The sequence below is a fragment of the Anomaloglossus baeobatrachus genome, chromosome 5 (genome assembly GCF_048569485.1).
Source record: "Anomaloglossus baeobatrachus isolate aAnoBae1 chromosome 5, aAnoBae1.hap1, whole genome shotgun sequence".
Lineage (NCBI taxonomy): Eukaryota > Metazoa > Chordata > Amphibia > Anura > Aromobatidae > Anomaloglossus > Anomaloglossus baeobatrachus.
This window is the reverse complement of record NC_134357.1, coordinates 225,577,008-225,602,890: the sequence shown is the minus strand read 5'-3', so window position 1 is coordinate 225,602,890 and position 25,883 is coordinate 225,577,008.

Genomic DNA, 25,883 nt, shown 5'->3' with positions numbered 1-25,883 from the left:
AGTCTTAATGACCAGAGGAATAAAGCCACCCAATCACTTATACAGCAAGATGAACAGCATAAAGAATAAATGAATAAAGCTAATTCTTCAACCGCTATTGATTTAATCATTCTGCCTACAAAAGATCACAGTATGGCACGGCTTATATTTATTCTGCACTCTATGCAGAGTGCTTACTTGGGGGATTATGTGTAAGGGTATGTGCCCACAATCAGGAATAGCAGTGTTTTGGATGCAGTGTGTTTTTGCTGCATCCAAAACGCTGCATTGTACAGTACAAGCACATTGGAAAGTATTTATAGAAATCACATGCCCACTGTGCTTCTTTTGTCTGCAGCATAAACTGTCACGTGGCGCAGTTTCCCTAGCTGCAGCATGTCAATTTATGCTTGCGGAGACACGAGTGTTCACTGGGAAATAGAGCGAAAGTCCCACAGCGCCCCAAACCCTGATCGTGGGCATGGGCAGCAGTGGTCTCCTGCAGAGAACACTTAGCTCTCCGCAGGAGAAGACATGCTGCGTCCAGATCGCAGCATGTGCGGATCGTGGGCACATACCCTAAATCTCTGAAAAACATGACTCAGACAAAATTCTCAATGACAAATTCACTGTAATGAGGCAGAGGGAGTTACTTTGACACTCATGTATTTGGCCTGTGTCAATCTTTTTCCATGTGCACAAAAGTGTGGTTATCAACAATTTTGTTCACCTTTGAAAAGATGGACATCGCAGAAGAGAGGCCAAATAGAGTCTGAAGTAACTTGGCTGCTTCATTCGTGAATGGATCTGTTGAGGGTTTTATTTGAATCATGTATTTCAGAGATGTAGATGGCAACCCCAATGTACGTACTCAGCATAAAGCACAGGATAAATGTGAACTCATCCACCATGTTCAGTAACAAAATCGCTACCAAATAGCATTCAACTCAACCCACAAAAACACAAGTCCCAACTCAGGTCCTTCATCAGATAACTAAAATATAGGTGGCTTCCACATTACTGGTACCAGAAAGGCTCTGAAAAAAACGCTATGGCTCCCCCCTTTCAAAAAAGAAATCCAAAAAAATCTGAGCTCCCAAATCCAAATGCCCCCCTCTCTTGTGAGCCTCACAATGTGCCTAAACCACAGTAAGCATCAACATTTGTGGCAATTATTGTAGTGAGGAAAGCCTGCTTAAATGTATGGGGTGCAGGTTTACATATCCATGAGCTGGTACAATGTACAGGCATTACAATGTATTGGGCACAACAGGGGCATATTTGCAATTTTTAATGCTGCAACATTCACTGTATTTGACACCATGGGTGTTTTCCTGAGATTAAATCATCAACACACCATAGATGAATCCCCAGAGGAGTGCAATTTTCAAAATTTGGTCACTTGAGGGGGATTTCTTCTGTTCTAGTTCTGGCACTTAAGGGCTCTGCAAATGGAGTCTGAAAACTATTCTAGGAAAATCTGTGCTACACAAATCAAATGGCACTCCTTCCCTCCCGAGCCCTGTGCTGCAGTCAAACAGTACTGTACAGTCAACAACATTTTAGGTCATGGAGCAGCACATGGAGGAAGCACAGTAGTGAGTCTCCAGTGCATACTGACCCCATACAGCGGCACACAGCGTTACTTAGCAGCAGCTCCCGACCCGATTGTCAGTGGAAGAAGTCAGGAGTGAGGAGCCATGAAAGAGCAGCGGAGCGGCAAGGGCAAAGGAAGGAAAAGCCCCATCAAACTCACCCAGTTTTACCCTGCAGCAGAGGGCACTCTAAATGGTGCCGGAAAGCACAAGCACAATGTGGCAGTCCTGAAATCCACAACTCCATGCGGGCTGGGTGAGGTAGGAGACATCATGCAGGGGACAGCAGAAGGAAAACATGGAGGGAGCAGCCCCTATAATCGCAGGGAAGAAGAACAGGACTGGGATACACTCGGAGAGCACACGGACCAGGAAGAGAGGGACCAGGGAGAGGACCCAGTAGTCCAGAGGCTTCCTGTCCTGGAAGAGGCCTGAAAGATACCAGCAGCACTACAGAGTACAGGCATCGCAATACAAATGTTACAGCTACAGAGCCACTCAATGAGCATACTATGAGACAGTTTGTCTGAAATAATGTCCACATTTAAAAAAGATATGCAAAATATGCTTAGATCTATGCAAAGGGACATTAATGCCATAGGAGAACGCACGTCTCACATAGAAGATAAGATGGCGGAGCTAACAACGGCGCACAATGAGGTGGTGGATTCAGTTGTGTCTATAGATGAAGAGGTAGACGCACTAAAGCTGAAAATAGCGGATATGGAGGACAGATAACACCGCAACAACGTCAGACTGAGAGGTATTTCAGAGACTGTTAAAATAGATACACTCAAAGAATTTCTCACTGATTATTTCTCATGCCTGATGATGGACTCTATGCAGATGGATCTGGTTCTGGACAGAGCCCATAGGCTTCCTAAGCATCTCCCAGCCTCAATACCCAGAGATGTAATAGTTAGAATACATTTCTTCCACATCAAAGAAAAAGTGATGGAGTCAGCTCGAAACCCGCCATCTCTGCCTGATCGTTTTAAAGATATATCCATATATGCAGACTTATCGGCATTCACTTTAACACGCAGAAATGCATTCTCATCATGCACAGGGATACTAAGGGATCACAACATCCCATACAAATGGGGTCTCCCAGTAAAGCTCATAATAACTAAAGATGGGCACAAGCATGTGGCAAGCAGCCCGGAACAAGCCTTACGACTCTGCAAGGAGTGAAATCTACTCTCTACAGCCAGGGAAGGCCTGGAAAGAAACCCACTACCACGACAAATCGCGGAGGATTGGTCCAAAGCATGAATTCTGCATGTAGAGAAAGTGTTTAAGCCGCCAGGAACAGAGATTGAAAAACCGGAATTGAACTCTGCTAATTGATCCTTTACAGAAACAGACTGAGAGCAGTAAGGCCCCTCTTTGGGAAGAAAATTCGGGTCTGAGAACCCGGGGGTCACTTATGGCATGGACCCCATACGATATCGGGACTTGGACATGAACCCCTTTCCTGGATTTCTTGGAGATCTTGGTTTTCTGTTTTATCTCCTTTTTTTTTTTCTTTTCTCTACACTGAGAATTTACCTGAATTTTTTCCCAAATTTTTTCCTTTTTTTTTCTTTTTGTTTCTCTTTTGAACAGGCATTTTTCTTTTTCCTGGTCCACTTCTGGGCAATATGTCAGAGCCCAGGCCAAATTTTGTTTGATAGGCCTAAGTTTGGCTCCTGATACCCGATATGGGAAGCCCATAAGGGCACCCTATGTTTTCGCTCTTGAGAGCAAGGTTACTTGTGGTTGTTTGTTTTTTTTTTGTTTGTTTTTTATTTACAGCTGAAGAAACTTCCAGTCGGAATTGCGGGAAAGAAAAAGGGGGGTATGAAGCGACGTGGTCATACGATGGACGTGGGCATCAGTAATGTAGATGAGTATGAAATTAAGAGTGTAACAGTGTGCCCCATCAGTTCACATAAGAGAAAAGAGACAAAATATACACAGCAGAGACATTTAGCAAACAAGACAAAACATTTAGATGGGGGTTAAATTCATATCTATTAACGCCAAAGGTCTAAATTACCCATACAAGAGGTCAACATTATGGAAAGAAGCATTGAAGAACAATGCAGACATATTGTGTATACAGGAGACTCACTTAAACAGTGGAGATACAAGTAGATTAAAACACAAAAGATTCCCGCATGTGATCCTGGCGCCAGCTGATCGGAAGAAAGGAGGGGTGGCAATTGCAATAAGGGATTCGGTTGCTTTTTCTCAAACAAACCAAATTATAGATCCTCATGGACGATATATTATATTACAATGTTTAATTAACAATATCCCATACACACTAGTAACTGTATATGCCCCTAATAAAGGACAATATACACACATTAGGAAAACAATAGTAAAAGCCAACAAAGTTAAAAAGGGCCCTCTAATACTAGTAGGGGATTTCAATGTAGCACTGTGGCCAAACATGGATTCCACATCTAGATAAAAAAACTTAACCCTAGCCCACTTACAAAACTGTTTCACACACATGAATTATATGACGTTTGGAGATTAAAGAATCCATCCACAAGAGATTACTCGTTTCTTTCACACCCGCACAATACCTACACAAGAATTGATTTCTTTCTAGTTGATAAAACAGTAATTCCATGAGTGTTAGCCGCAAAAATAGGAAATATCACTTGGAGTGACCACGCTCCCATCACACTGGAAATAGAGGAGAAGCATGAAATAGATAAATCTCCAATATGGAGGCTCAATACTTATATCTTGAACCACCCTACTTACGCACCACAAACGCAGCAAACCATCCAAGATTATTTTGCACAAAATGACAATAGAGAAGTATCGGACACAACCCTATGGTGTGCACACAAGGCGGTCATGAGAGGGCATTTTATAAAACAGGCCTCACATTACAAAAAAACTACGCAAATGGCAGTAACTGATATCCAAACTAAGCTGGAGAATTTACATAGATTGCATAAACAATCCTACTCACCCACTAGAGCGGCGGAGATCTCAGATCTACACAAACAGTTACATGAGCTTAATCTACACACATACAAGCATGCCCTCAAAAAACTCAAAATGAAGTATTATTGGCAAGGAAATAAATCAGGGGAATTGTTGGCTAAACAGGTGAAAATACGTGCAGCAAAATCCCGTATCCCATACTTAACTGGCCCCAACAAGGAAAAAAAATAATGAACCCTCAACAAATTGCAAACGAATTCGCTAAATATTACGAAACCCTATACAACTTAAAAGGAGACAAACGGACCTACCAACCAAATGACGCAGAAATAATGACATTCTTAGAATCAGTAAACCAACCAAAACTATCAATTACACAGAAGGAATTGCTCTCCCAGGCACTTACAACATTGGAAATTCATAGAGCTATAGATACCCTGAAATTACACAAGGCCCCGGGACCAGATGGCATTCCAAATGACTACTATAAAAAGTATAAAAACTCAGTCTCACCATACCTGGTAAGAGTGTTCAATGAGGCCACCAAGAACAGCTCCCTTCCTGTAGAAATGCTGAATGCTCATATTATTACCCTGCCCAAACCTGGAAAGGACCCAGACACTCCAGCAAATTTTCGGCCAATCTCGTTCTTAAATACGGACGTCAAATTATATGCTAAAGCATTGTCTCTAAGGCTCCTGCACATCCTCCCTGAGCTAATTCACTGGGACCAAGTTGGATTTGTCAAAAACAGACAGACCAGTGACGGAACCCGACGTCTTATTGACCTGATTGCTGAAGTGGAGGTGAGTCGAACGCCTTCTCTGCTCCTATCTTTGGACGCGGAGAAGGCGTTTGACAGAATCCACTGGGGATTCATGGAAAGGACGCTTCGAGGCTTTGGTTTTGAGGGATCGATCCTATCATCCATCATGGCACTATACTCTCAGCCCTCGGCCCAGGTATATTCAAATGGGTATTTGTCCTCAGGATTTAATATGACAAATGGAACAAGGCAGGGGTGCCCTCTCTCCCCCCCTGATATTCGTTCTATTGATGGAACCATTTGCTTAGGCCATAAGGAAGGAGAGAGAAATCTCCGAGATCAGTGTGGGAGCCTTGGAGAGCAAGATAGGCCTATTTGCAGATGACGTCATACTATGTGTCATGAACCCTGAGGTCTCCCTACCTCCTATATTTAGAATAATTACCCAATTTGGGCAAGTTAGCTACTATAAAATTATTCTGAGTAAATGCTTAATCCTTGATATGAGTATCCCACAGGCCACAAAACAGAAACTAATGGAACAGTACCCACTGACTTGGAAGGCAGACAAAATCCCATACCTGGGGATTCAATTAACTTATCCAATCAAAAACCTGGGAAAAATAAACTATGCAAATCTATTGCAAAATATAAATAAGGAAATACAAGCTTACCCCAAGGCAATGATATCCTGGTTAGGCCGGATATGAGTAGTAAAAATGATGTTATTACCCCAAATCCTATATTACTTTCGCAACCTACCTATTCAAATACCACTGCACACCCTCAATAAGCTCCAGTCAGCTCTAATGAGTTTCATATGGAACCGACAAAAAGCAAGAGTATCGGCAAAATTCCTGTTCATGCCAATAAGGTCAGGGGGGGCTAGGATGCCCGTGTGTACATGCATACTACCGAGCTACTATGCTAGATCAACTGAGATACTGGTGGGATGGGAACTCCCCAAAAGCCTGGGTAAAATTGGAAGCACAACTGGTGGGACATTCCTCTATGGCCTCATATATGTGGTATCTCCGTTTTACCAAAAAAGAGCAATCACCAGGTTACCCCACAATATGAGCAGGAGCAAACATTTTGGTTATCACAGAAGGTGGGGCAGAGACTACTCCCCACAAGAACACAAAAGCTCCCGATAACCATTATTGGTAAAATGATCCAAAATATGAATCTTGGGGAGTGGATTTCAAAAGGGATAGCCAAGGTAGGAGACATCATGAATAACTTGGAGCTTAGACGGTTTGGTGACCTTGTTAGCACATTTGGGGTAAATAAGAGGGACTTTTACAAATACCTCCAAATTAGACACTTATTGTGAAATGTGAAAACAAAGCAACAGGAGTTGGAATCATCATATGAAAATTTCTTTGAGGTTAACAAAGACACAAAGGGGGTATATCAAGGGCGAATGAAGCCCTGAATGACACACAAAACCCGCACTCCTTACCATATGTGAAGAAATGGGAAAAAGATTTGCAAACTCAATTCCTGGAAGAACAATGGGAGTATTCGTTTCAAATACACAAAAAAATGTCCTATTGTATCAACCATTTAGAGATATCAATGAAACTCCTATATAGGTGGTATTACACGCCAGTAAGGCTAAAGAAAATATATCCTTGGAGTTCAGATAAATGTTGGAGGTGTAACAACCAGCCGGGTTCATTGCTTCACATCTGGTGGGAGTGTGGGATGATACAACCAGTTTGGACAGAAACACAACAGTGCTTAAGTTCAATACTGGGATATAATATGGAGCTGGGCCCCGAAAAAGTTCTGTTGTCTATAGGCCTGGAAGACATGGATTACAATGATGTAATAATAACCGTACAATTTCTGACAGTGGTAAGCGTGTGCATTGCGAGTAAATGGAAAACACCACAGGTTCCGATTGCTCAAGAAATAAGGGCCAAGATGCAACACAATTGTAGCATGGAGCGGATGATTGCAATTAAAAATAATAGAGGGTTCAAGTTCGAAGTAACATGGGGGAAGTGGCTAGATTACTCCGATTCCAGGTGAGAATAGGAGAAGGGGAATGCTGGTGCTCACGTCCATCTGGTGCTGAAGTGGCGGTATAATCCTTGGGGTTTGATATTATATGTTGACAGATCAATTAATCGCAATGAATGACTGAGAATGGATAATCTTTACTATTAAGGATAACCGACTGGACAAAATAACTCATAACATGTATGTTCAATTTTTGTTAAAAATCAATAATTTATGGTTCAAAAAAAACCCCAAAACAACATTTTAGTAATAAATATGTAATAATTTTTTTTTTTTTGCAGCGCAATAGTATAAAATTTTGTGACTCACCTGAAGTGTCAATATGCTCACTGCACCCCTGGATGAATTCATTAAGGGGTGCAGTTTGTAAAATGGGGTCACTTGTGCGGGGATTTTTGCTGTTCTGACACCTCAGGAGCTCTAACAATGTGACATGGCACCCGCAAACCATTCCAACTATATCTGCACTCTTATATAGCACTCCCTCCTTTTTTTCACTTTGTTCTGTGCCTCAAAAGTAGTTTTTGACCACGTATAGAGTACTGGCATACTCAGGAAATATTGTACAACAATTTGAATGGTTCAGTTCATTATCTCCTGTACCCTAGTGAATTTGAAAAATTTGGTGGTAACACAACATTTTTTTAGGTTAAAAATGTATTTTTTCATTATCACAGCCCAACGCTATAAAATTATATCAAGCACCTGTTTCCAGTTGCTCACCAACCATCTATTTAAATTTCTTAAGGAGCCATGTTTCCAAAAGGCACATCGGGAGCTCTCCAAGCGCGACATGGCATCTGCTAATGATTCCAGCCAATTTTGCATTCAAATGACACTCCTTCTCTTCCAAGCCCTTCAATGCGTCCTAACAGTTCATTTCCAACACAAATGAGGTATCAGTGTACTCAGTAGAAATTTCACAATAAATTGTATAGTGCGATTTTTTTTTTCCTATTACATTTGTGAATAAAAAGATATCAAGTAACAATTTGTGGTAAAAATGTATTTTTTGATTTTCATGGCTCAATGTTATAAAATTCTGTCAAGCACCTGGGGATTCAAGGTGCTCACCAAACATCTAGATAAATTACAACAGGGGTCTAGTTTCCAAAATGAGGTCACTTGTGGGGGAGCTACACGGTTTAGGCACATCAGGGGGTCTCCAAATGTGACATTGCTGCAATTAACAGCGGATGCTATTTTAGCACTCAAAAAGTGAAATGGCTCTGTGATGGTATGATATTGTGTGTTGTGTATTATGTTGGGAAGCTTTGTATTTTAGGAGTGTTGCTCTGTCCATTCTATGTATTATTTGTCCTGTGTGCAGGTTGATAACCTCCTGCAGTGCTTTTGTCCCTAAGTCTGTGGTGAGGGGTGTTATGGTAAGGAGAACGCAAAAGATCTTGCAAAAATCCCATTAAAAAGGTTGATGATAATACACAAGAACAGTTGGAAACTTAACTGGCTGCAATCCACTGACTACACAAACACAACTAAAAGTAGCGGTGGAGCATTCCTAACAAACCTAGATGCCTCATCACAGCCAGGAACTAACTAACCTCAAAGATGGAATAAAGAGTCATGAATTGCCTCAGAGCATCCCCAAAGGAAAGTCAAAGCCCCCAACATATGATGGTGATGTAAGAAAAAACAACACACAGATGGCAGATATAGAAATAAGCAAAGTGAGGCTCTGTTAGCTAGATACAAAAGTATAGGATAGATTACTGGTTGCAGACAGTTAAAACCCTGAATAATACCAACACCTGATAATCAAAAATTCCCTTAAAGATCACATGACCTTTCCTCCTTCTATATCAGGAACTCTTGTGCAAATACATTTAAATAGAAAATGCAAATATAATAGAAACGATCATAACTACAAAAAACACATGAGATACAAAAATACAAAACTCCTGATCAAACAGGGAGTAAAAACTCCCCCTCCAAAAATAGTGCAGGAAGGGCACTTATTCACTTGCAAGAAACAAAAGGGAATATTCTCAAACACAGATTTAGAAAAATACATAGATTAAGCAGAAACACCCTTCAGAGCAAATCCAGCCTTTAACCAAGCCAGAGTAAGAGAACAAAATACTTATCAGGCATAGCTGCACACTCAAGATGACATGGGAACAAAACCGGTGCAAAGGAATGAAAAACCGCTGTAGAAATCATTCCTGTAGAATCCAAAAAGATGCAAAAAGGCTAAACAAAAACCTAAAGGCTGGAGGACAAAATTCAGGACATCTTCACATGAAGCAGAAACAATTATCACCAGCAAAGGTTAAACAGAGACTGCCTTCCTATATCCCCTCAGGCTGGACTCCATAGGCTTCCTGAAACAGCAATAATCTCCAAGACCTGTCTGAGCGACAGATGCAGAATTAGACTCACTACCAGCACTAGCCACCAGAAGGAGTCCAGAAACACTCCCGGGAGCAGCACCATCTCTGATGATATTCATAACAGAGGGGCCTGGGATCCACCCAAAGTCTCTGCTTACCTGGGGGCTAATTCAGTCTGTCTGAGAAGGAGAAGAGAGAAGCAGGAAGAATTATCCTCTGTAGGAGGTGAGGTGTTATGATCTGGTCACCGTGGATGATAACAAAAATCCCATCAGCAGAAAAAACACGAGTAGTTGGAACCTGAGCTGACCGGAATCCCCTATCTGTCAGACCACACTAGAAGTAGCCGTGGAGCATTCCTAAACACACCTAGATTCCACGTCACAGCTGGAGAAACTTACTACACCTCACAGATATATAGTTACTTAGGTTGAAAAAAAGACCTTGGTCTATCTAATTCATCCTTCCTCTACCAATTCTACATTTTGTCCCTAAGTCACTTATAACCAACAATGTTGTGTGTACTGAGGAAATCATCCAGCCCTTTTTAAAGCTGTTATAGTATCTGCCATTACTACCTCTTGTGGTAGGACATTCTACAGTCTGACTGCTCTAACTGTAAAAAACCCTTTCCTATTTAGCTGCCGGAATTACCTTTCTTCCACTCGCAGTGAGTGCCCCCTGGTCCTTAGTATTGTCTTTGGAAGAAATAAGTCATGTGCCAGTCCTTTATATTGACCACACATGTATTTATACATATAAAGATCTCCTCTGAGACGTCTTTTTTCTAAGCTAAACTTAGCTAACTTATTGAACCTGTCATCATATGTGAGGCCTTCCATTCCTTGTAGTAGTCTAGTTAGCCGCCTTTGAACTGACTAACTTCTGAATATCCTTTTTAAAATGTGTAGCCCAAAACTGTATCCCATATTCCAGATGTGGCCTTACAAGTGATTTTGTGGTACAGTATCAAATGTCTTTGCAAAGTCCAAATAAATCACATCAGCTGCATTACCAATATCCAGATTTGCACTTACCCCCTCATAGAACCCCAACATGTTAGTTAGACACGACTTATCTTTCATGAATCAATGCTGTTTGTCAGTTATTATATTATTTTCTGCAATATATTTTTGCATGTCATCCCTTAAAATGCACTCAAAAACTTTGCATACTACTGATGTCAGGCTTACTGTACGGTAGTTGCCTGGATCTACCTTGTTACCTTTCTTAAATATCTGTACCACATCAGTAATCCTCCAATCCTCAGGCACCAACCCTGTTACAAGCGAGTCTAAAAAGATGAGATACAGCGGTCTGTTGATTTCGGAGCTCAATTCCCTCAATATTTGTGGATGAATGCCATCTGGCCCGGGGAATTTGTCAATGTTTAATTTACTCAGACGCAGGCGTACTTAATCTTGTGTTTAATTATATCGGGTGGTGAACTTTGATTTTTCACTTGTTGAATGATCCCTGGGACAGTCTGTTCCTTGGTGAACACGGATGAGAAGTGCCAGTTTAATATCTCAGTCTTTTGTTTGTCCTCTATAACTAACTTGTTATTATATATTAAGGGGCCGATACTATCCTTTATTTTCCTTTTGGCATTATTATACTTATAAAAGATTTTGGTATTTATTTTAATGTCATTGGCAATTTTTACTTCAGTAGCTAATTTTTCTTGCTTGATTTCTTTTTTACATTTTATTTTATTTTATTGATATCTTTATACTTCTGAAATGCTATTTCTGTATTCTCAGCCTTCAAGATTTGAAACGCCCTTTGTTTTTGTTTTATTATACTTTGTACTGTCTTATTTATCCAAAGTGGTTTCTTTTTATTCCTGGACATTTTATTACCAGAGGGTATAAGTTTTTTACAGGACTCTAGCAGTATATCCTTAAACTTACCCCATTTATGTTCTGCATCCCCAGTTACCATGACATTGTCCCAATCTACACAATAAGCTCTTTCCTTAATTTGTTGAAATTAACTTTACTAAAATTCCAGGTTTTAGCATTTCCCCTTTGAAATGTTCTATTGAATATTACGTTGAAGCTTACCATATTATGATCGCTGGTGCCCAAGTGCTCCCGGACCTGTAGATCTGAAATTGTATCCGGTCTATTTGACAGGACCAGATCTAGCAAATTATCTCCCCTGGTCGGTTCATCTACCATCTGAAAGAGGAAATTGTCTTGAATTGTGGATAAGAACTTACAGCTTTTAGCACAACCAGAAAATTCTATGTCCCACTGAATGTCTGGATAGTTAAAATCCCCCATAATAAGAACCTAATTATTATTATTAGCTGCCTTTTCAATTTGTTCCAACATTTCACGCTCTACTTGTTTAGGTATGTTAGGAGGCTTATAGCAAACTCTAACTAGCATTTTTCCATTATTCCCCTCCCCATGTACATTTACCCATATTGACTCTACATTGTTGTAGTTCCCCCCTAATGTCATCATTCAGCACAGGTTTTAGGTTACATTTGATAAATAACACACTCCACCACCTTTTTTGTCTTTTTCTGTCCTTCCTGAATTTAGTATAACCCTGTATGTTTGTCACCCAGTCATGGCTTTCATCCAGCCAGGTTTCCGTAATGCCCACCACATCATAATCCATGGTTGACATAAGAGTCCCCAATTCATTCATTTTGTTTGCAAGACTTCTTGAATTTGCCAGTAGACATTTAATATTAACACATTTATTACTCCTAGCCTCACTACGTTCCTTGCATGTCACAGCCCCCCTAATCCTTTATTGACCCCTACCGTCTCACTATCTGCTCTATCTATCCCCTTATTTGCTCCACTAAAGATCCTAGTTTAAAAGCTCCACCATCCGTCTGAACATTTTCTCCCCCAGCTCAGCTGCACCCTCCCCATTGAGGTGCAGCCCGTCCCTACCGCAGAGCCTGTAGCCGACTGAGAAGTCGGCCCAGTTCTCCATGAGCCCGAACCCTTCCTTCCTGCACCAATTTCTAAGCCACGTATTTATCTCCCTAAGCTCCCGCTGTCTTTCTAGTGACACTCATGGCACCGGTAGTATTTCTGAAAACACCACCTTGGAGGTCCTGGATTTCAGCTTCTCCCCTAGTTCCCTGTAATCATTTTTAAGGAACTTCCACCTGCCTCTAACTTTGTCATTAGTACCAATGTGCACCATGACCACTGAGTTTTCCCCAGCCCCACCCAACAATCTGTCTATCCGATCCGCAATATGCCGAACCCGAGCCCCCGGCAGACCACACTCTGTTAGGGTCATTTGTCGCCAAGACCGTGAATGCCTGTCTGCCTGCCTAATTATAGAGTCCCTTACCACCAACATCTGTCTGGGCTTTGCTGCACTCCTATTTCCCTCCTTCCTACAACAGTCGTTTTCCTGGTTGCTAAGAGCAACGTCCTGCTGTAATGATACTGGTCGTGGACCTGCATTCCTAATATCAGCCAAACAGGCATATTTACTAGGTTGTGCCAGATCAGGACTAGGCTTCCTGACACTTTTCCCCTACCTCTTCTTCTAGCTGTTACCCATCTACCTACCTCTGGGTCCTGACCTTCCCCACCTCCACCCTCCTCCATAGCACTGGCCCCATCGAGAGAAAGCTCAGTGAGCTCTAAACTCCTCTCCAGTTTTGCAATGCTCCTGAGTGTTGCAAGCTGCTTATTTAGATTAGTTACCTGGGCTTCCAAATATGCAACACACTTGCATAGAGTGCAGACATATTCACCCTCGAACGGCTGTTCAAGGTATGCATACATCCGACAAGATACACACCTGGTAGCATTGTCCATGTAGCCGCTATTAAATGGGGATAAACCGTACTGAAAAAGTAGAAAAACAAAGAAAAAAAAACAAATAATGGGAAACTTATAAGGATAACTTCAAACTATGTTCTTCTGTCAAACTATGAAATTGTGCGTAAACTATGCACTTATCTGCAATCCCCGCACTTTGCTGCACACCCTCGCACGCTCAGCAACCTCGCTTGTTTTGGCTGGTTTATATAGTTCCACAAGAACTACCTGAAGCTTCTAGAAACCGGTGTGGCTAATTAACTCACAAAACAAACACTTTTTTATTTTTTTTTTGCTTTTCCACAGTATCAGACAGACACACAATTCCCTAATGAAATTAAACAATTACTGTTATCACAACTATGAGATTGTGCTTAAACTATGCACTTATCTGCAATCCCCGCACTTTGCTGCACATCCTCGCACGCTCAGCTCAGATAGGTTTCCTCATTTCTATCTTGCCTTAGAGTAGTCCCCAAAGAAATAGCAAGCCCCCAACATATAAAGCCAATGGTGATGAAAGAAAACACAATACAAAGGAAATATAGATTAGCAAAGGTAAAGGTACTGTCACACATGACGAGATCGCTAGCGAGATCGCAGCTGAGTCACCGTTTTGGTGACGCAGTTGCGATCCCGTTAGCGATCTCGTTATGTGTGACACTTACCAGCGATCAGGCCCCTGCTGTGAGATCTCTAGTCGTTGCAGAATGGTCCAGGTCATTTTCTTCAAAGGCGATGTCCTGCTGGGCAGGACACATCGCTGTGTTTGACACTGTGTAACAGGATCACAGTGACTGCTGAGATCGTTATACAGGTCACTACTGCGATCTGTATTGTTCTGCATCGCTGGTAAGATCTCACTGTGTGACATCTCACCTGCGACTTCCCAGCGACTTACCTGCGATCCCTATCAGGTCGCATCGTTTTTGGGATCGCAGGTAAGTCGTTATGTGTGAAGGTACCTTAAGGCCCGACTTCCTAGATAGATAAGGGCAGGACAGATAACTGATTGCGGTCAGTGCAAAACCCTGTGGAAAGATACCAGTCTCCTGACAAGAAAAATACTGAGACCACACGGACTCTTCCCACTATATCGGGTACTTGTAAATAATGGGAGAAACAAAATACCAAAAAGAAATACAAAAGTGCAAATAATCAAATAGAAGAAGAATCTCCCTTTTCTTGCAGTGACACCTGCAGAAAGAGAACCCCCATGCTCATGAAAACAGACAATTCCTCTCCTGCAAGAAAACAAACTTTAAGCAAAACAAAAAGAAAAACAAACACTCTTAGGTGTGGATCAGGCAATAAAGCAAATAACTTGCAACTTATCTGAAATGGGACAGGTACAGGATAAATAGAAGGACAACTCTAAGCCAATTCAGAGACAAAGGAACAACAACTATAACCGGCCCCAGCCAGCAGACACTGTTCTTCTATATAACCCAGGCTGATCTGCAATTGGGCTTCCCAAACTCCGAATTAACTCCCACACCTGTTGAGGCACAGTCAGCTTCACTCCCAGTCCTGACCACCAGAGAGAGCTCCAAACCATCACCCCCTTGGATGACTTTCACAACATTCCCCCCCCCCCCCTTCCTTGAGGAGGGGTCACTGAACCCTCACCAGTACCATCAGGTCTGTCAGGATGGGCATAATGGAACCAAATCTGTCAGCATGAATGTCAGAAGCAAAAACCCAAGAATTGTCCTCCTGACCATAACCCTTCAACTTAATATGGTACTGAAGCTTTCGTCTATTAAGACGGGAATCCAAAATTTTCTCAACTTCATACTCCAGATCTCCTTCTACCAACACAGTGTCCTGAGGTGCCGCCGTGGGAACTACTGGCTCCACATGCTTCTTCAACAAAGACTTATTAAAAACATTGTGAATTTTAAACAACTCCGGAAGAGCAAAACAAAAAGATACGAGATTAATAATCTCTGAAATCTTATAGGGTCCAATAAATCTTGGCTTAAATTTAGGAGAAGAAAATCTCATAGGAACGTTCCTGAAGGACAACCAAACCATGTCCCCCACTTTAAACCGAAGACCAACAGTCCTACGCCAGTTGGCAAACCTTTGACCATTCTCCTGGGACTAAAACAATTTTAGTGGACAAATTGTTTCAGTCCCAGGAGAATGGTCAAAGGTTTGCAAACTGGCTTACCCCCAAATCTGCTGCATTCTCTCCACGACAGAATCAACTCTCGGACAGGCCGAAGCTTCAACCTGCCCAGAAGAGAACCTAGGATGAAACCCAAAATTGCAGCAAAAAGGAGACATCACAGTAGCAGAGCTAGCCCTATTATTGAGAGCAAACTCCTGCCAATGGCAAAAAAAACAAACCAGTCATCCTGATCCGCAGATACAAAACATCTCAAATAGGTTTTCAAGGTCTGATTTGCTCTCTGTCTGACCATTGGTCTGAGGATGAAAAGCAAAAGAAAACCACAGCTCAATTCCAAATTTAGAACAAAATGCTCTCCAAAATCTGGACACAAACTGCACTCCTCTGTCTGACACAATATTCTCAGGAATACCATGTAAACAAACCAACTGTAAACTCTGAAGAAGACTACACCTTTGGCAATAGTACCAAATGGACCATCTTAGAGAATCTATCACAAATAACCCAAATAACAATTATCCTCTGAGATACAGGAAGATCCGAAATAAAATCCATGGCGATATGAGTCCAAGGTCTCTTAGGCACAGGTAATGGCAACAACAACCCACTAGAGTGTGAACAACAAGGCTTGGATCTGGAACAAATCCCACAGGATTGCACAAAACTCCTGACATCCCGAGATAAAGAAAGCCACCAAAAAGATCTACTCACAAGATTCCTAGTACAAAAAATCCCAGGATGACCAGCCAATACGGAACAATGAATCTCGGACATAACTCTAGTCATACAGTTTCCCCACAGGACATCTCTCAGGTTTGTCCCCCTGAAATCTCTCAACTGCTAACCTCAAATCTGGCAAAATAGTGGAGAGGACCACACCTTCATTTAGGATGGTAGATGGCTCAACAACCTCAAGAGAATCCGCAAAGAAACTTCTAGAGAGGGCATCGGTTTTAATATTCTTGGTGCCCGGAAGAAAAGAGACCACAAAATTGAAACGTGTAAAAAAACAGAGCCCACCTAGCCTGCTGTCATGATTTGCCTCCCTATCCACATGGCTAGGGGGCGGAGCCTTCTCTCGGGCCTCACTTCCGGCCCCTGGATGCCTTAAAAGCTGACACTTCCAGTGAACCAGCGCCGGCTATAAGCTTAGCTCTGCTTTGCCTGTGATTGCTGGTCCTGTGAGTGATATCCTGATCTGTCTGTTCCTGTGCCCCCGTGCCCTTGTCTGTGTTCTGTCCCCTGGTCATCCCTCCTGTCCTGTGACCCCCCTCCTATTTCCCCACTCGGTTGCTTCCTCCGGTACTGACCTTAGCCTGACTTTGACTTCGCTTATGCTCGCTCCTCCGGTCCTGCTTCTGCCTGTACGGTGTTTGACCCAGCCTGTCTGACTATTCCTCACATACCCTGCAGTTCTGCCTCTCAGCTGTGCTGATTAGGCAGTGCATGAGAACGCTGTGCATTTCCTTCCTGGTTCTCATTGCTCTGTATAGTGTTGTTTGCTGCAGAGCTCTGGCTCCCCCTGGTGGCAGCATTACACCTGCCTAGGATTCAGTCTCTTGGCAAATTCAAGGTAAGTCAGATTCTTATGATCGGTGAGCACCACAACTTGATGTCTCGCCCCCTCCAGCCAGTGTCTCCATTCTTCAAAGGCCCACTTCATAGCCAATAATTCTCGATTACCCACATCATAATTTCATTCGGATGGAGAAAACTTCCGAGAAAAGAAGGCACAAGGCTTCAGCTTGGAAGTTTTAGGATCTCTTTGAGACAAAACAGCTCCTGCTCCAATCTCTGAGGCATCTATCTCCACTTGAAATGGAAGAGAAACATCAGGTTGCTGTAGAACTGGGGCAGACGTGAACCTCTTTTTAAGCTCCTGAAAGGCCATAATTGCCTCTGGAGTTTAATTCTCCACGTCAGCTCCCTTTTTGGTGAAATCTGTGAAAGGCTTAACACTAGAGAAATTGCCTATAAATTTACGGTAGAAATTAGCAAAGCCCAAAAATTTCTGAAGGGATTTCAAAGAAGTTGGCTGAACCCAGTCATGAATGGCCTGAACCTTGATTGGATCCATTTCAATAGAAGCCGGGGACAAAATAAACCCCAAGAAGGAAATTCTTTGCACGCCATAGAGACATTTCGATCCCTTAACGTACAATGCATTTTCCTTAAGTACCTGAAAAACTTTCCGCACTTGCTCAACATAAGCATCCCAATCATCAGAAAAAAACAAAATATCATCCAAATAGACAATCAGAAATTTGCCAATCAGGTCCCGAAAAATATTCATGAACGACAAAGAAGTAGGGGGCATTAGTGAACCCAAAAAGCATCACTAGGTACTCAAAATGCCCCTGGGGTATTAAAGCCCATCTTCCATTCATCACCCTCCTTAATTCGAATGAGATTGTATGCCCCCTTAAGATCAAGTTTCCTAAACCACTTAACCCCCTTTACTCTGGAAAACAGGTTCGACATCAGGGGTAATTGATACTGATATTTAACAGTGATTTTATTAAGGAGACGATAGTCAATACAAGGTCTCAATGACCCATCCTTCTTGGAGACAAAGAAAAAAACGGCACCCAAAGGTGATGAGTAGAGTTGAGCGCGGTTCGTGGTTCGTGGTTCTCCAGTTCTAGGCTCGAGTGATTTTGGGGCATGTTCTAGATCGAACTAGAACTCGAGCTTTTTGCAAAAGCTCGATAGTTCTATAAACGTTCGAGAACGGTTCTAGCAGCAAAAAACCAGCTAAATCCTAGCTTGGTTTCTGCTGTAATAGTGTAAGTCACTCTGTGAATCACACTATTATGACATTTCAGTGTATAGTGTGCGTGAACAGCGCCTTCAGATCACTGCTGTTTCTATAATGGCGATCGCCATTTTTTTTTTTTTTCCTTGTCTTCCTTCCCTAAGCGCGCCCGTGTAGTGGGGCGGGCCAGCATGTCAGCCAATCCCAGACACACACACAGCTAAGTGGACTTTGAGCCAGAGAAGCAACGGCATGTGTGATAGGATGTCCATGTCACATGTCCCTGCATTATAAAACCGGACATTTTCTTCCAGGACGCCATTATCTGCCTTCTGCGTCTTTGGTGTCAGACATCACTTTCGCAGCTCCGTCCTTCTGAGTCCTATCGCCGATACAGCTGTATGCGCTGCATACACAGCGTTAGACAGCTTAGGGAGAGCACTTTATTGCAGTCCTTTTAAGGGCTCAAACCGGCAGGGTCAGAGAGCCATAGGTGACAGGTCCTGAAAACAGCAACAGCGTCTGTGTAGCCAAGGTCAGGGATTTCCTCCCTGCATTTCACCATTAGGAGGGAATAGAAAGGCAGGCTTCCATTCCTCTACCCAGAGCACCACAATCCTGCCACTGTACCCTCTTGTCATCTAGCAAACACTCAGTGTACCTAGTGGCATCCTATCTGTGGCTATTGGACTTTGCTATAGTCCCACTAGTGCAAAGACATTTGCAGAGCACGTCTGCCTGCATTGCACACTCCAACTTTTTTAAACTAAGCAATTTTACTAGCAAACAGTCAGTGTACCTAGTGGCATCCTAAACGTGGCTATTGGACTTTGCTATAGTCCCACTAGTGCAAAGACATTTGCAGAGCACGTCTGCCTGCATTGCAGACTCCAACTCTTTTTAACTAAGCCATTATACTAGCAAACAGTCAGTGTACCTAGTGGCATCCTAAACGTGGCTATTGGACTTTGCTATAGTCCCACTAGTGCAAAGACATTTGCAGAGCACGTCTGCCTGCATTGCACACTCCAACTTTTTTAAACTAAGCCATTATACTAGCAAACACTCAGTGTACCTAGTGGCATCCTAAACGTGGCTATTGTACTTTTGTCTATTCACACTATTGTAAACATATTTGCAGCACGTCTGCCTGCATTGCACACTCAAACTTTTTTAAACTAAGCCATTATACTAGCAAACACTCAGTGTACCTAGTGGCATCCTAAACGTGGCTATTGTACTTTTGTCTATTCACACTATTGTAAACATATTTGCAGCACGTCTGCCTGCATTGCACACTCAAACTTTTTAAACTAAGCCATTATACTAGCAAACACTCAGTGTACCTAGTGGCATCCTAAACGTGGCTATTGTACTTTTGTCTATTCACACTATTGTAACGATATTTGCAGCACGTCTGCCTGCATTGCACACTCCAACTTTTTTAAACTAAGCCATTATACTAGCAAACACTCAGTGTATCTAGTGGCATCCTAAACGTGGCTATTGTACTTTTGTCTATTCACACTATTGTAAACATATTTGCAGCACGTCTGCCTGCATTGCACACTCAAACTGTTTAAACTAAGCCATTATACTAGCAAACACTCAGTGCACCTAGTGGCATCCTAAACGTGGCTATTGTACTTTTGTCTATTCACACTATTGTAAACATATTTGCAGCACGTCTGCCTGCATTGCACACTCAAACTGTTTAAACTAAGCCATTATACTAGCAAACACTCAGTGCACCTAGTGGCATCCTAAATGTGGCTATTGTACTTTTGTCTATTCACACTATTGTAAACATATTTGCAGCACGTCTGCCTGCATTGCACACTCAAACTTTTTTAAACTCAGCCATTATACTAGCAAACACTCAGTGTACCTAGTGGCATCCTAAACGTGGCTATTGTACTTTTGTCTATTCACACTATTGTAAACATATTTGCAGCACGTCTGCCTGCATTGCACACTCAAACTTTTTAAACTAAGCCATTATACTAGCAAACACTCAGTGTACCGAGTGGCATCCTAAACGTGGCTATTGTACTTTTGTCTATTCACACTATTGTAACGATATTTGCAGCACGTCTGCCTGCATTGCACACTCCAACTTTTTTAAACTAAGCCATTATACTAGCAAACACTCAGTGTATCTAGTGGCATCCTAAACGTGGCTATTGTACTTTTGTCTATTCACACTATTGTAAACATATTTGCAGCACGTCTGCCTGCATTGCACACTCAAACTGTTTAAACTAAGCCATTATACTAGCAAACACTCAGTGTATCTAGTGGCATCCTAAACGTGGCTATTGTACTTTTGTCTATTCACACTATTGTAAACATATTTGCAGCACGTCTGCCTGCATTGCACACTCAAACTTTTTTAAACTCAGCCATTATACTAGCAAACACTCAGTGTACCTAGTGGCATCCTAAACGTGGCTATTGTACTTTTGTCTATTCACACTATTGTAACGATATTTGCAGCACGTCTGCCTGCATTGCACACTCAAACTGTTTAAACTAAGCCATTATACTAGCAAACACTCAGTGCACCTAGTGGCATCCTAAACGTGGCTATTGTACTTTTGTCTATTCACACTATTGTAAACATATTTGCAGCACGTCTGCCTGCATTGCACACTCAAACGTTTTTAAACTCAGCCATTATACTAGCAAACACTCAGTGTACCTAGTGGCATCCTAAACGTGGCTATTGTACTTTTGTCTATTCACACTATTGTAACGATATTTGCAGCACGTCTGCCTGCATTGCACACTCCAACTTTTTTAAACTAAGCCATTATACTAGCAAACACTCAGTGTATCTAGTGGCATCCTAAACGTGGCTATTGTACTTTTGTCTATTCACACTATTGTAAACATATTTGCAGCACGTCTGCCTGCATTGCACACTCAAACTTTTTAAACTAAGCCATTATACTAGCAAACACTCAGTGTACCTAGTGGCATCCTAAACGTGGCTATTGTACTTTTGTCTATTCACACTATTGTAAACATATTTGCAGCACGTCTGCCTGCATTGCACACTCAAACTTTTTAAACTAAGCCATTATACTAGCAAACACTCAGTGTACCTAGTGGCATCCTAAACGTGGCTATTGTACTTTTGTCTATTCACACTATTGTAACGATATTTGCAGCACGTCTGCCTGCATTGCACACTCCAACTTTTTTAAACTAAGCCATTATACTAGCAAACACTCAGTGTATCTAGTGGCATCCTAAACGTGGCTATTGTACTTTTGTCTATTCACACTATTGTAAACATATTTGCAGCACGTCTGCCTGCATTGCACACTCAAACTTTTTAAACTAAGCCATTATACTAGCAAACACTCAGTGTACCTAGTGGCATCCTAAACGTGGCTATTGTACTTTTGTCTATTCACACTACTGCAAATCTATGTGCAGCACCTCTGCATGACAACCTCCTGCTCTGTTTTTAATAAGCTATAATGAAAGCACAAAATACTGCCATTTAGTGGCATCATAGAACTGGCTGTTGGATTCCATTAGTGCCCCACTGGTGACAAGCTATTTCTAGCACCTGTACATCACACCCTCATGCACATTTTGCTACGCTAATGTTATAGCAAACTCATGGAATTCATTGCTGCATTTCATAATTCGGAGGGATAGAAAGTCAGGCTTCCTTTAGCTTTTCCTTCTGTTCATAGACAGCATCTCCAAGAGCAATTTCCCCTCCACGTCTAAGTGTGGAGAGGCAGCTAGTGCGCATGCGTGTGCCGATGTACCCCAGCTGCAGCATAATTACAGTGTTTCGCGTAGTGAGTATGCTCAGCCTGACTGTGTTATTCCTGACGCTAAGTCTTCTTTTCGGGATACAGCGCATGCTCCCACACTAAGTGTGAAAAGCCTCTTTGCACAGGTGCTTGCATTCCGTGCCGGGTTTAAGTCCTGTTTTGTGCCTAGACACCATGCTAAAGCTGATAGTCTTTTTTCAGAGACTGTATTTCATGCTACTGAGCATGCTCAGGCACTTCCTGCATCAGAGACTAGGTCCGGTAATGAACTCTTTGGCCCTGGCCCTGATGTGGGGGTCCCATATAGACCACAGGGCATCAGGTGTCCTCCCAAATGGCTTGCAGAGGCCCACACCTATGACTTGTCACCGCATTATTGATGGTCAGACGATGACTGGTGAGGTGTTTGGGTCATGGCAGCCATGAGGTCATCATTGAAGTTGCGTTTCCAAATAGGACGCTAGTTATGCCACTCATGACGTGTCACTCTACTTTTGTCTCCAGGAGGTGCATTGTGGTTCACCCTGGTTTGGGGCGGACCCAGGTTATAAAAGGGGCTGGAGCCAACAAGGAGGTGCGCAGTCTTCTATTATGCTCCGAAAGAGCACACCTCCATGTGTTGAACCCATTGCGGCTTTAGGCCAGAGGTAGGCAGGGATAGGGTGTCGATGCAGGCCACCACCACAGTTGGTAACGCAGAACGGTTAAGACCAGCTCCTGTCCTACCAGTCCTGCTTGTGCAGCCCAGTGGCATTAACAGGCCTCCTGCTGCTGCTAATGCGCCTGCTGTCCACAGGTGTGCCCCTACGCACACGGTCAGCGTACTCAATGGCCCCTGTGTTGTTAACAGGGAGTTCCTGGGCTGGGTGGGCATGTGGACCCTGTGACGCTAACAGGGCTCACAGTCTCCAGATCCGAATGGCGTCTAACTCGGTTCAGGCTACTATTAGTTTCATAGCCACACAGCCCTGTATCCTCCACCAAACCTTCCAGTTGCCAACCTCTCCTTTTCCAACTGGGAGCACGGTGGACACTGACTGCTGATGGGGATATATACCTTTCTCTTTCTTTTCTTATTAATTTTCGTTATATAGCGGTCACAGATTATATACCACTTTATCCAAATCTGCCAGTCCCACTGTAACAGATGGTGTTTCTTCAGCAAATGTTACAGTTGCTTAACCACCAAATCCACGGACCAAAACTTTTTTCCCCTTTCCAACACACCTGTTCCCCTTTCCAACAGCATCTGTCCTTTTTCAACTCATTTTGGGATATGACCAAAAGTGCAACTGTGCAGGGACACCGTACTCAACGCCATCTCAGCACAGCAGCCATCCCTCGGTCCCTCCGATGTGGACAAGTAAAAGACCATTTCCTCCTATCCATGACAAAGCGTTGAGATTCACTCTGTGCAGCACTGGTGTTTAGTGGAAAAGTAGATCTAAGATTGCGTACCACATTCTGCAGATACTCCTGTATACGTGCGTCCATTTCTATGGCAGGAATTAGTTCGCCAAATTTTGTCTTGTACCGGGGATCTAACAGTGTGGCAACCCAGTATTCAGGATTACTTCAAATTCATACAATCCGAGGGTCATGTAGGTAGTGCAGCAAGAAGGCGCTCATGTGCCTTGTGCATCCAGGAGGACCAAGTCCTTGGTGTGTTGGTGGCAGAGAGGTGAGAATCGTGCATCCTTCCTCTGCCCTCTCCCCACAACCTCGCACAACCGAAATGTGAGCAAGCTCTCACTCATCTGCTGAGTCTTCCATGCCCATCGCCAGTTCGTCCTCCATTTCTTCATGGGCTCCTGCACTTTCATCAACACTTTTTGCTGATACTATGCGCCCTTGTTAATTCCTCTCCCTCACCATGACTGCCGCATAGGTGCCACTGACCATCTGGACCTCGTAGATCTTGTTATCCCTTCCGCATATGACTCCTCCTGTACTTCCTCCCCTTCCTCTTGTCCCAACACCTGACTCCGAATAATAATTATAGTGTGCTCCAGCATGTAGATGACCAGAATTGTCACGCTGAGAATGACATTGCTAGTGCTAAACATCTTCGTCGACATTTCAAAACTGTGTAGCAGGGTGCATAGGTCCTTGATCTGACACCACTCCAGCAGCGTGATCTGCACCACCTCTTGATCAAGTTATCCCAGGATATATGTCATACCGTATTTCAGCAGGGCTCTGCGGTGCTGCCACACACGCTGCAACATGTGCAGATTCCAATTCCTGCGTGTCGGAACATCGCATTTCCGGCGTTTAACTGCCAGACCCTAAGACTTCCGGAGTGATGAAAGTTGTTGAGCTGCTGTGTGCGCACGATGGAAGTGAGCACATAGCGAGCGTGCCCGCTGCACAAGGCCATGTAGGCCGTGATGGTGTTTTAAAAATTGCTGGAGAATTCGGTTCAACACGTGAGCTATACAAGGCACGTGTGTCACATTGCCCTGAGGATGGCCCGCAGCCAGGTTTGCATCATTGCCGCACACGGCTGTTAAGTCACCAACGGAGTCCGCTCCGTCAATTTGTACTCCGGTCGCCAGGTGACAACGTGTTCCTTTCATGAATAGTGCTCATGATGGGAGAGTAGTCGATGCCAGCGGCGCAGGTGGACGCAGGTTATGCTCACCCACTGGGCTGCATTACCTTGACAGATGCAGAATCTCTGGCTGAATGTAGCTGTTGGGTATCTCACAGATGAAATACCATCATTCAGCTACAACCAATGGGAAGACACCACACCCTTTTTTATGCCCATCCTGTCTGCAGACCACTGCCAGACATAGCTATGAACCTCTGGTTAATTTTACCCCCAGTTCAGTTTTATGATTTTGTGTGCTTGTTACCTGACTACTTTTCCTGCTTGCTGTTTATGTACCTTGTTGGCCGATCCGCATTTCACCTCTGCTTGTTTTCTGATTAAGTCCTGGCCGTCCCATTCTGTTCCTGTTCCTCAATTAATGTTTTGACCCTGCCTGACTACTATTCTCTGGAATAGCGGTGTGACTCACATTTCCCATACATTTCAAAGTAAAACTTTGACCGCCTGATGGCATTGAGCTCTGCTGCCAGCATAGTAAGGAGGTGTGTGGTAGTCCTTGTGCGCAGTTGCAAGGAAGGGTGGCCTGACCACACAGGGTTTGCGCCAAGGTGGAGGACCCACACGAGGTTGAAGAGGCAGAAGCAGTGTATTAACTTCTACATACAGAAGAAGGATTGAAACAACTCGTGGGGACGGCAAGACTTGTACAGCAGACCCTTCTCCATCTCTCACCATAGTTTGCCAGTGCCCAGTCAGTGACATGTAATGACCCTGTCTATGCTTACTGGTCCAAGTATCTGTGTTGAAATGCACCCTGTCGCACACAGATTTTCTCAATGAAGTGGTGATGTTGTGTGCGACATGCTGGTGTAGCGCGGGCATGCTTTTCTTGGAGAAGCAGTAGTGATTGGGCATCTGGTACTGGGGCACAGCGACAGACATAAGGTCTGTAAAATCCTGTGTGTCCACTAGGCGTAAAGGCAGCATTTCGGTAGCCAACAGCTTACAGAGGGATAGAGTCAACCACTTAGCTTTGTCATGGGTCGCAGTAAGTGGCCTTTTATTTTACCACATCTGAGGGACAGAGATCTGGCTGCTGTCTGTAGACGGTGTTGAGTAGGGTGTCCCTGGAAAAATGCAGGTTTGTGAGGAAA